The sequence below is a fragment of the Procambarus clarkii genome, chromosome 32 (genome assembly GCF_040958095.1).
Source record: "Procambarus clarkii isolate CNS0578487 chromosome 32, FALCON_Pclarkii_2.0, whole genome shotgun sequence".
NCBI lineage: Eukaryota > Metazoa > Arthropoda > Malacostraca > Decapoda > Cambaridae > Procambarus > Procambarus clarkii.
The window spans coordinates 10,537,736-10,551,423 of NC_091181.1; positions in this window are offsets into that span (position 1 = coordinate 10,537,736).

Consider the following 13,688-nt stretch of genomic DNA (forward strand, 5'->3'; position numbering starts at 1 on the left):
GAGAACACGATACCTGATATTATCTTCCTATGGGGACTTCAACTTGCCTAGTCTCAGGTGGAGAATAGCAAACAATAATATTATACCAGGAAATCTATCAGGACCTAACCAACCACAGATTAGAGAACTACTTAGATTCTGTGACAAATTTTCACTCAATCAGCAGATATCGGAGCCAACGAGAAATGAAAATATTCTAGATCTGGTCTTTACGAACAATGAAGACATTATCAGAGACGTTACGATATCAGATACCACATATTCAGATCACAATCTCATTGAAGTGCAAACGACCATCAATACTCAAAATAGACCTAAAACGTTGATAAAGCGAGAGGGGCTATTCAGTAAATTCAATTTTAATAATAAAAGGATAGACTGGGAGATAATAAACAGGGAACTTACAAACATTCCATGGGAAACTGTTTTAAGTAATACAAGTCCTACAGAAGGAATAGAAAAACTGACTTCGAAAGCGTATCAAGTCTGTCTGAAACATGTTACTTTGAGGAAAGCCAGAAAGAGATCCAACGTAGAAAGAGAACGGAGACGACACTATAAACGCAGGAAAAAAATAAAGGAACTGCTAATGCAGACACGAATTTCCCGTCAAAGAAGGAATAATTTAAATAGGGAGATTGAAGAAATCGAGCAGAAATTGAAACACTCATATGAAACTGAAGAAAGGCAGTTAGAACAGAAAGCAATTCAGGATATAAAGAAAAATAAAAATACATCTTCATATATGCGAAATCAAAAGCAAAAACCACTGCAGTATTGCACCTATTCGTACAAGTGAAGGTTCATACACGGAGGATGACAAAGAAATTAGTGAAATCCTAAAAGAGCAGTATGAGGATATGTTTAGCACTCCAATAAACAACATGAAAGTGGAAGATCCAGACAATATCTTTATGCGGTATATTCAAACCCCTGTAAATATAACTGATATCAACACGAGTACACTAAATTTTGAAAGAGAATTGAAAACATGCCCATGCACTCGGCCCCAGGTCCAGACTCACGGAATTCAATATTTATAAAGAAATGCAAAGTGCTGGTAGCACAGGCACTCAGTATAGTGTGGAGGAAGAGCTTGGACATGGGGGAGATACCAGATGCACTTAAAGTAGCAGACATAGCCCCTCTACACAAGGGAAAAAGCAAAGCATTGGCAAAGAATTATAGACCAGTTGCACTAACATCGCACATAATAAAAGTATTTGAGAGAGTGATTAGGAGTCAGGTCACCAATTTCATGGAGACCAGTGACTTCACAACCCAGGCCAACATGGATTTCGAGCGGGAAGATCGTGCCTCTCACAGCTACTTGAGTACTACGACAAAGTCACTGAGGTATTAGAGGAAAAACAGAATGCTGATGTGATATACACGGACTTCGCAAAGGCTTTCGATAAATGTGACCATGGCGTGATAGCATACAAAATGAAGTCAATGGGAATAACCGGTAAAGTAGGAAGCTGGACACTCAGTTTTCTGTCAAACAGAACTCAGCGAGTAACGGTCAACCATATAAAATCTAGTCCAAGTGCAGTTAAAAGCTCTGTACCTCAGGGTACAGTCCTTGCACCGCTGCTTTTCGTTATTCTCATATCAGATATAGACAAAAATACAAGTCACAGCTTCGTATCATCCATTGCAGATGACACAAAAATCAGTATGAAAATTACCTCGGCTGATGACATTGAAAACTTCAAGCTGATATTAATAACGTTTTCGACTGGGCATCAGAAAATAACATGATGTTTAACAGTGATAAATTCCAGGTACTCAGGTACGGTAAAAATGAGGACCTTAAACATAATACAGAGTACAAAACACAATCAAATGTACCCATAGTAGGAAAACAGCATGTAAAGGATTTGGGAATAATGATGTCTGACGACCTAACGTTTAGGGAGCATAACCAAACAAATATTGCGACAGCCAGAAAAATGATAGGATGGATTACGAGAACTTTCAAATCCAGGGATCCCATCACAATGGTTGTACTCTTCAAGTCATTTGTGTTGTCCCGTCCTGAGTACTGCTCAGTACTCACTTCCCCCTTCAGAGCTGGAGAGATTGCTGAAACAGAGCAAATACAGAGAACATATACGGCTCGCATAGACGCGATAAAGCACCTAAATTATTGGGATCGTCTCAAAGCCCTCCAAATGTACTCACTAGAAAGAAGACGAGAGAGATATCAAATAATATACACCTGGAAGATACTGGAGGGCCAAGTACCAAATCTACACAGTAAAATAACAACGTACTGGAGTGAACGATATGGAAGAAAATGCAGAATAGAACCATTGAAGAGCAGAGGTGTCATAGGCACAATCAGAGAACACTGTATAAACATCAGAGGTCCACGGTTGTTCAACACCCCTCCCAGCAAGCATAAGAAATATTGCCGGAACAACCATGGACATCTTCAAGAGGAAACTAGATTTATTCCTCCAAGGAGTGCCCGACCAACCAGGCTGTGGTGGGTATGTGGGCCTGCGGGCCGCTCCAAGCAACAGCCTAGTGGACCAAACTCTCACAAGTCAAGCCTGGCCTTGGGCTGGGCTTGGGGAGTAGAAGAACTCCCAGAACCCCATCAACCACGTATCAACCAGGGCTGCCACCCCCTCCTCCATAGCAACCTTGCACCGTGTCGTCACAGACACCTCGTGGATTAGAGAAGCCTCGTGATTAGTTGAGACATACAGCCTCAGTAGGCTGCATGGTGGGCATTCACCTGATTGATGGATTTGAGCACAGAGAGAACCAGCCTGGTCGGTCCTGGCTTGCCTGCGATATTCATTCTCTCTTAGGTCGTTATGCTTACTTGACGTGAGTTCACGTGGTTCGGCCAAACTGCATGAAACACAGTTTGTAACGACCATTAAGTTACTTAATCTCATCGTACCTCGACGCAACTCCGCCATAAGAGACGCAGAATCCGGAATTCGCGGTGATAGTACTTTGACTTAAGTCAAGAGTGTACTTTTAATTAAGTAGAGCCAGCCACGTGATCGCTACCATAGCAGAAGGCAACAGACTATTGGGTGAACCCTCATTTAGTTCCTGCAATGCTCGTCATTAAGTCTCATTGAATAAGATACCTAGCATTGGAGGTATCCGGAAGGCCCTACAGCAATCAGGGAAAGAGTTGTAGAAATTTCAAGAATTTCAGTCCAACGTTAGGGCATTGACATTGATCTCACTGCATCACATTTCGTCCACGCCTCTACACTCTGTACGTTGACCAGACCACACACTAGAAAGTGAAGGGACGACTACGTTTCGGTCCGTTTTGGACCATTCTCAAGTCGATTGTGAATTAACGTTCACAATCGACTTCAGAATGGTCCAGGACGGACCGAAACGTCGTCGTCCCTTCACCTTCTAGTGTGTGTGGTCTGGTCAAGATACTTCAGCCACGTTATTGTGACTCACCACTATGCACGGATTGCGAGCTGCTCTGGCCAGTGTGGGAGGGCGTACATGAAACATCGCGAGCCGCAATATGCCCCAGCCTCCCACGTCTCGCTAACGCTGCACTACGTGTGGTCATCGTCCGTGGTTCTGTCTTCATCACGTGGAGGAAGTGAGGGTGATCTCCAGCTCTGCAGTACTTCAGTGTATGAATGACGTTGTGTGATTGTGGAGGCCGGCCCGGTAAAGTGAGTGCCCTGTTTTGTATTGGTGTGTGAAGTTTCAGGACCTGATTCGTAATCCGGATTTCATCTTGCATTGTCCTACCAGCACCTGTGCAGGTGATCGGTGGTGCAGATGCATGAGATTAACACCATTAATTAAGTCAAATCAGTCCGTGTGGACGCCCTGATTGTGTGCGGATGTAAGTGTGTATAAGTACACCTGGAACACATTTAGTGTAGTCTAGCCGTTGTAACTATTGTGTGTTAAGTACGGTTTTTACCGTCGGTGCAATAAATTTTCCATTGTGTAGTAGAGTATTGATTCAATATATATCATGCTATATGTCCCATGTATGTGATATCATTTCAGTACGAACCAGTATCTGGCACTGTAATGGCAGTGTACTGTGAAGGTATTATACTGGGAGATTTTTCTTGCTGTGTTTACTGTATTTTTGCCAGTGTAATTTTGTTACATGTGTGTTGTGTGATTATTGGGCGGTGAATACATATATAATTATTCACTGAGTAGTGTGACATCCATTGCAGGTTGCTGCAAGGTATTGTGTTGTGTTGTCTGCTCGACAAGGGTCTTGGGTGTAATTGTTATTAAGGCATATTTAGGATACAGTAGGAGTTAATTGTGGGATATTGATGTCACCCAAGGGATACATATTGCTGATGAGGGAACTGTTGTGTTGAGACAAAATTGAGATTAACATAATACATTCAGGTGCAATTATCTGTCTGTGGGGCAGCTAATTGAGGGTAATTAGCATTATAGTGAATTCATACAGTGGTGAAGGACTGTTGGTAGGGCGACGGTAATTGTGTTAACGTAATTGCTCTGGATTAATTATCTATCCATGGGATGGCTAATTAGTGGTTCAAGTTAATTAGAGTAATTAATTAATGTCCACCACCAAGTGAATTCACATCGTTTGATGGGACCCTGCTGAGGCAGTGTAGAGAGTAACGTATTCGTTTAGTATTATTATCTGTCCGTGGAACAGTTAAATAATTGCACAAGTTAATTAGGGTAATTAACATTCATCAAAGTAAATTTGACAAAGACTGTGGAGATAACTGTCGATAGGTGACAGTAGGGTTTTAACATAACTCGTTTGAATTAGCTGTCCCTGTGACAGTAATTAGTCAAATTACTGTCAAATTACTCACTGAATGCTTGATGGGTCAAGTGTGATGTAAGAAAAGTCAAGTGTGTTATCGTTTGACAGTTGACTTGTCCGTAGGAGACAAGTGTATGATTTAAAGCAAACTAATTGTTGCTGACTGGTGTTCTCAGTCAATTAATGTAATTCATCACTAAGCATTAGAGTAACTGATTAGTCATTAGTTTGTTTGTCGTCCTTGAGGCAAAGTGTTAATGTAGAACTGGTAGGGTTATCAGTGTTATTATAACCAACCTTGTCATTGCAATCTCAATGCAGGGTGCTGCAGGAGTTTGTTTGCCAGTTGTAGTTAATGATTTATATTGCAGTGGGCTGCAAGTATTTTCATTTGCAATTTGCATCTTCAGTGAGCACTAATTGTTAAGTTAGTCTTTAATGAATCCTCAGTATTACAACCAGATATGAGTCTGGTTGTAATACTGAGCAGCAAGGGAAGGAACTCTTGCTACACTACGGCTTTGATTAGCTTTCTCTATCATGCCTCTAGAAGACAGTAACGTAACGTCAAGATATTTGTTGAAGTAGATTTAGTTTCTTTGTTGAATATATTGTTGTTGTTATGAGAACGGTCTTTATGTCAATAACTCCCATAATATTGTCCCACACACATATTCTACAATGTCCAATTTTTCATGTGAATTTTTCACCTGATTCATTGCTCCACGCATCAAATTAAATTTTGCGTGAGAACTCGTAACCTACCCTTATTAATTGCTCTTGCATTAAAGGAAGCCAAATATCTAATGGATAAGGATTTCAACTTCATTGAAGTCCCTGCGTTTGGTCCCGCCTTTCTATGGTCTCTTGTTTATAGAACAAGCTGCTTCTGGCACTTAACGTGTTGGCAAAGCAGTCCTTTCTGCTCAAGGTCAAACCTTCAAGGTACGGAGAATAGAAAAATCTAACACGAAGGAAGTTATTGTAATAGGTAAAGAAGGTAATATAGTTTGTCAAAAGAATACTGTAAAATGAAATAATGATTTTCATCGTTAATAAGTCTGATTCAGCCCTAAATTATGAGTAATATGCTAAACATTAGACTAAAACATTTTTTATATAATTATGTGTTCATATCCTTAAATTCATTTATGGACAATTCTAATTAATTTCCCACAGCTTGGGAAGAGACAATAATAAATAGTGTTTAAAACTATTTTCTTTCTAAGGTTTGGATAAGAAAATTAATTTTATATATAAACATTTATTATTATAATTTAGATTTACATATCTTCTTCCAGAATGTTTATATAAGATTATCTTTCATATACAAATATAGGAGAAGGCATTTTCGTTTTCGTTTCTATTTATAATGTTTGAACCTCCCAGTTATTTATTTACAATGTTCGACCTTCCCAGAAGTACTTAGGAAAAATTTACAACGATATTATTTGTTTAATTTTTTTAATTTAATATTTAGGAAAAAAATACAGCAATAGAATTTGTTTTAATTTGTGTATAATTTTAAAAGATAGTTGCATTCTGGTTGGTTAATAGACAAATTATACATATAATATGCCAACCTGTTCTCGCACTTTCGTATAGTCAATATTGACTTATTAAATACTTGCATATGTGACATACTAAACATACTAGTTTACCTTGAAAAGCTTCATAGAAAACACCGACCTTACCTAACCTTCTTTGTATGTTAAGATAAGTATCTTATTGCTTCGTAATTACAATTATTACTTAACCAATTATAGGTAATAGGTATAGTAATTACAATTATTACTTAACCTATTATAGGTATAGGTTAAATAAAAATTGTAATTACGAAGAAATAAGATGCTTATCTTAACATCCTAAGAAGGTTAGGTAAGGTCGGTGTTTTCTATGAAGCTTTTCAAGGTAAACTAGTATGTTTAGTATGTCACATATGCACGTATTTAATAAGTCAATATTGACTGTAAGAAAGTGCGAGAACGGGTTGAATATGCATAATTACGGTAGAGCATATATACTTTATTTCTTCAATAATTTATTATTTCCGCTGGAGAGTTAAAATATCAGCTTTCTTTCTGTGTATTTTCACTAGGATATCCACAGGGGGCCAGACGGCTGAGTGGACAGCCCTCGGGATTCGTAGTTCTAAGTTCGGCGTTCGATCCTCAGCGAAGGGGAAAACAAATGGGCAGAGTTTCTTTCACCCTGATCCACCTGTTCACCTAGTAGTAAATTGGTACCTGGGAGTTAGACAGCTTCTACGGGCTGCTTCCTGGCGATGTGTAACAAAAAGGAGGCCTGGTCGAGGACCGGGCCGCTGGGACGCTAAGCCCCAAAATCATCTCAAGATAACCTCAAGGTCCCTAACAATGTTAAAGAGAGCACTCGAGCCTCCAAAGGACACCTAATCAACCAGGCTGTGATACATACGTCAGTCTGCGAGCAGCCGAGTCCAACTGCCTGGTTCACCAGTCCAGCAACCACCAGATTTGGTCAGAGACCGGGCCGCGGATATGTTGATCCCCGAAATCAGTGCAAGGTAACCGCAGGTAACTGTAACATCAGCTAGCTGTCTGTGATTTTCCAGTGTCTGTTATAACATCAGCTTGCCATATGTGCATTTCCAGTGGATACTATAACATCAGTTAGCTGTCCGAGTATTTTCCAGTGGGTATTATAACATCAGCTAGCTGGCTGTGGATTTCTTTGAGATACTGTAACATCAGGCGATTGTATGTGTATAAATATTGGGTATTATATTATAAGCTTTAATGCCGGTGTATTTCCTAACGGTATAGTAACAGCAGCGTTCTGTCTGTGCATTTCTTCTGGGTTCTATAACATCATGTTTCTGTTAGTGTATTTCGCTATGTCTTCGTACCTAAATGAACATAATGAAGAGAAAATTGCATCGTGCAGGAAAGGATCGGGCTCCAAGGAAGGACCCCAGAGTTGCAGTGCGTGAGACACGTTGATCCCGGCTATGGCCGGAGGGTAAAGTGCAGGTATGGCTCTCCGGGGACCCAGTCGACGCGGCATCGTCCGGTAGGGTCGAGTCTCCAGCGAGCCACACTCCCGCCACCGACGGATCCACCTGTACACGGTGGAGAGGCTGGCTCCACTCTCCAAGGATATGTCCCTGGCAGGCACGCCGCCCAGCCACAGTCTGACGATCCTGGCTCGTTCGGCTAACACTGCCGGGTTGCTCGCTATGCGTCTGTCCATTGGAGGTCGTTCTGGCAAGCAAGAGCACTGCACTTGTGTCAACATGTAAGTGTAATTTGCTTCTCTGTTTAAACACTTTTTAATAACATTATTATATATTTATACTTTTTTATTTTATTTATTATACATAAACCTTAATTCCAGCATATATTAGATATAATATTAAATATTGACATTTTGTGCTTCTATAATTTTTTGTCAAGTACTCAAGAATTATGAACATGGCCAAGAGTTCTGATGATAGTAAATATACTTCAAGAGAGACGTGGCAAGGTGTATGTTACGATATACACATTGCTGCTTATGGTCGTTGTATATTACCACACACACCTCACACGAGGTTACCATATAAACTCGAGAGGCAGTAGTATGCACAAAAGTACTAACATGGGTAAGGAAGAAAATCAATTGGAGCTATGAAGAGGGTTCGTGCCATTTACCAGGGTACTCACAAGCACACACCTTAAACCACTGCACCACGATACACTAGAATTTATGTAACCTGGCATTCAACTCAATCCAATAGGAGCCCCGAGGCATCAAGCTGATACCAAATCAAGTTTTCACACAGTACCCGCATTCACTCACGTGTGGTATTGGAGCTCGCCCGGCAAATACCCCCTTCAAATGCACAAAGATATCACATTAAAGTGATGTTAACGAAGAACATTCAGTGGAGCCATGAGGAGGATTCTGACCAGTAACAAGGATACTCATTAACACACGTCCCCCCCTCACCCCCCCCACACTCACACACGAGGCGGGGGGCCTCGTAGCCTGGTGGATAGCGTGCAGGACTCGTAATTCTGTGGCTCGGGTTCGATTCCCTCACGAGGCAGAAACAAATGGGCAAAGTTTCTTTCACCCTGAATGCCCCTGTTACCTAGCAGTAAATAGGTACCTGGGAGTTAGTCAACTGTCACGGGTTGCTTCCTGGGGGGAGGGGTGGTGGAAAAAAAGTAGTTAGTAGACAGTTGATTGACATTTGAGAGGCGGGCCGAAATAGCAAAGCTCTTCAAAGCTGAACACACACACACACACACACACACACACACACACACACCACACACAGAGGATGAGGATGAAACAGTTGACAACACTGGATGCAAATAAAGCTGTTGGACCAGACAAAGTATCACCGTGGATACTTAAAGAGGCAGCGCAGGCTCTCAGCGTGCCTCTGGCAATGATCTTCAATGAGTCACTTATGTCGGGAGAATTGCCCAGTTGCTGGAAGGAGGCAAATGTCGTACCGATTTTCAAAAAGGGGGATAGGGAGGAGGCACTTAACTACAGACCCGTATCACTGACAAGCATCCCCTGCAAAATACTTGAAAGAATAATTAGGCTAAGACTTGTTGAGCACCTGGAGAGCATTGGGTTTGTAAACAAGCACCAACATGGGTTCTGGACAGGGAAATCATGCCTAACAAACCTTTTAGAATTCTATGATAAAGTAACAAGGATAAGGCAGGACAGAGAAGGCTGGGCAGACTGCATATTTCTTGACTGCCAAAAGGCCTTTGATACGGTACCGCACATGAGACTGCTATACAAACTTGAGAGGCAGGCAGGAGTAAGCGGAAAGGCCCTAGTATGGGTGAAGAACTACCTAACAGGAAGGAGCCAGAGGGTAATGGTAAGGGGCGAAAAGTCGGACTGGCGAACAGTAACAAGTGGAGTACCTCAAGGATCGGTGCTGGGACCAATCCTCTTTCTAATTTACGTAAATGATATGTTTACAGGAGTGGAATCATACATGTCAATGTTTGCAGATGACGCAAAATTAATGAGAAGAGTTGTGACAGACGAGGATTGTAGGATCCTCCAAGAGGACTTACACAGGCTGCAGAGATGGTCAGAGAAATGGCTACTGGAGTTTAACACCAGTAAATGTAAAGTTATGGAAATGGGATCAGGTGACAGGAGACCAAAGGGACAGTACACAATGAAGGGGAACAGCCTACCTGTAACGATTCGAGAAAGAGACCTGGGAGTGGATGTGACACCCAATCTAACTCCTGAGGCACATATAAATAGGATAACGACAGCAGCGTACTCTACACTGGCGAAAATTAGAACTTCATTCAGAAACCTAAATGAGGAAGCTTTTAGGGCGCTTTACACTGCCTACGTGAGACCCGTCTTAGAGTATGCCGCGCCATCATGGAGCCCCCACCTGAAGAAACACATAAAGAAACTGGAGAAGGTTCAGAGGTTTGCGACGAGGCTTGTCCCAGAGCTACGAGGGATGGGATATGAAGAGCGGCTGAAGGAACTGAACCTTACGACACTAGAGAAAAGAAGGGAGAGAGGAGATATGATAGGGACATATAAAATACTCAGGGGAATTGACAAAGTGGAAATAGATCAAATGTTCACACGTAATAATAACAGAACGAGGGGACATGGGTGGAAACTGGAAACTCAGATGAGTCACAGAGATGTTAGGAAGTTTTCTTTTAGCGTGAGAGTAGTAGAAAAATGGAATGCACTTGGGGAACAGGTTGTGGAAGCAAATACTATTCATACTTTTAAAACTAGGTATGATAGGGAAATGGGACAGGAGTCATTGCTGTAAACAACCGATAGCTAGAAAGGCGGGATCCAAGAGTCAATGCTCGATCCTGCAAGCACATATAGGTGAGTACATATAGGTGAGTACACACACTACACATCCCAAGTTCTTTCCCAAGAGTCAGACAAGAGGAGCTCCAGCATATTTCAACAATCCTAAGTATTGTAGTACAGTATGATGATAGTGAGTGGTGTCCCAGAGAACATAAAGGTATAGTGCTTTTAAAGTTGCCCTAGTGTTTCCAGTGCAGAGAAGAACATTCAAAATGGCCGCCGGCAAGAGGAAAACCAAAACAGACCTTGATTTTGCTGGATTCAATGAAGAAAGCATATAACCAATCTATACAACAAGTTGGTAAAATTAGATACTATAGTGAACTCTCATGTAGAAATAATTAGTAAATTGAAAGAAAGTAATGACCATTTAAATAGCAAAGTTGTATGTCTTGAGGGTTTAGTGAAAGACTTGCGCAAGGATAAGAATCAATTGGAAACAAATTGCAAAGCCATGGAAGAAGAAAATAAACTCTTAAAAATAGCTATGGAAGAAGTTAAAGTAAATTTAAACATAAATAACTACAATAGGTTAGGTAAGGAAATTCAACAGGAGAAACAGCTTTTGTCAGCACAGATAGAGGAAGTTACACAGGGAATAGAACATTGCAAGAAAGATATGCAACTCACCTATGCATAAGAGGCCAAGGAGAAGGAAAAAATTGAAGAAGGAGTAAAGGAAGTCAAACACCGCAGCAACCAAGATAAAACAAACATTAGGCTGGAAGTGAGAAAAGAATTGGCATCTAACCCGAAGTTGGTGCAAAACACAGTTGATCGGAGTAAGTCCCTGATAATTTTTTGCTACAAAGAAAAGGAGATACATCTAGGTCAAAAAGAGCGGTAGAAGAAGCTAAAGTAGTAGATATAATTGTTGGCCTCGTGGAAGGTCTTACAACCATAGAGAATGTGTGCGACTACAGGAGAATAGGCAGATATGTAAAATGGAAAGATCGACCTTTGAGGTTCACCCTAAATGGTGCCAAACAGATGGGAGAAGTACTAAGGAATGCTAGAAAATTACAAAGTGATGAGGATGGGAAAGTGTGGTCGTTAAGACGAGATCTTTCAAAAGAAGATAGGGAGAAGCTGAAACTGAACCTCGCCGAGGCAAAACGTTTAAATGAGAGCAGGAATGAAGAAGAAATCAATTCTTTTTTCTACAAAGTGATAGGGGTAGGCAGACCAGTAAAGTGGTACATAAAGGCAAACCAACAAAATCATTAGAGAGAGGGGGAGTGAAAAATAAGAAGAGGGGGAACAAGTTCCTGAAGATTGCATACACCAACATAGATGGAGTAAGATCGAAGATACTGGAGTTAAGTGATGTAATACAGCTGCAGACACCAGACATTGTTGCACTCACGGAGACAAAACTTGAAGATGTTATTTTAAATGAGGTCATATTCCCAAGGGGCTACTCAATTTGGAGACGGGACAGAAAAATCAGGAAAGGCGGTGGCGTTGCTGTGCTGGTGAAAGAACATCTATAGGTGAACGAAATAATGACTGCCAATCCACAAGAAGTTGACATAATAGCATGATAAACTAATGATCATAAATGCATATATTCCACCGTCAAGCAGCACATGATCAAAGGAGGAGCTAGATAGTAAACGAGAAGGTCTTATAACAATAATGAGAGAGATCATAGCGAGAGAGGATAACGATAGATCACGACTGTTGATAGTCGGCGACTTCAACTTGAAATCCATAGACTGGGAAGCATATGAAGCTAAAACAGAAGATTTTGGGACCTGTAAATTTGTAGACCTTATCCTGGAAATATTCTTGTATCAACATGTTAAACAAGCTAAGAGGATGACGGAAGGGGACGTTCCCTCCATGCTAGATTTGATATTTACCAGGAAGGAGGAAGGAGGAAGAAATATTTGACATTCAGTACCTTCCTCCATTGGGTAAGAGACCATGTCTATTTGGGAATAAAGTATGCAATGCATTATAATCTGGAAGAAAATAAGAAGGTTGATGCAATTGAAAAACCTGACTTTAGGAGAGGACATTATGGCAACCTTAAAAAATTTTTTAGTGAGTATAATTGAACAGACTTGTTGCTAGGCAAGGAAGTGAATGAGATGTATGTCAAGTTTTGTGATATATATGATAAAGGCACAACAAAATTTATACCAAAACAGAGATGCAGAACTAGGAAACAGGATTGGTTCAACAGAAATTGCGAGAGGGCCAGAGACCAAAAGACACAAAAATGGAATCAATACAGGAAGAGGCCAAACGCCCAAACATACAAGTGATACAAAGATGTGAGAAACAACTACACGTCAGTGAGGAGAGAGGCAGAAAGAAATTTTGAAAAAGGGATTGCAGACAAATGTAAAACAGAACCAGGTCTATTCTATAAATTCATAAACAACAAATTGCAGGTAAAGGATAATATTCAGAGGTTGAAAATGGGAAATAGATTCACGGAAATTGAAAAGGAAATGTGTGAAACATTAAACGAAAAGTTCCAAAGTGTGTTTGTACAAAATGAAATCTTCAGGAAACCAGACACAATAAGAATTCCAGAGAACAACATAGAGCACAGAGAGGTGTCTAGAGACGAAGTGGAAAAAATGCTCAAGGAGCTAAATAAGAACAAAGCAGTTGGTCCAGATGGAGTTTCACCATGGGTTCTGAGAGAATGTGCACCTGAGCTCAGCATTCCACTTCAATTGATTTTTCAGGCATCCCTGTTTACAGGAGTTGTAGCTGATGTGTGGAAAAAGGCTAACATAGTTCCAGTCTACAAAAGTGGCGGCAGGGAAGACCCCCTTAATTATTGACCTGTATCATTGACAAGTGTAATAGTCAAAATATTAGAAAAAATAATAAAAACTAAACGGATAGAACACCTGGAGAGAAATGATATAATATCAGACAGATCAGTTTTCGATCTGGAAGATCCTGTGTATCGAATTTACTCAGTTGTTATGATCGAGCAATAGAGATATTACAGGAAAGAGATGGTTGGGTTGACTGCATCTATCTGGACCTAAAAAGGCTTTCGACAGAGTTCCACATA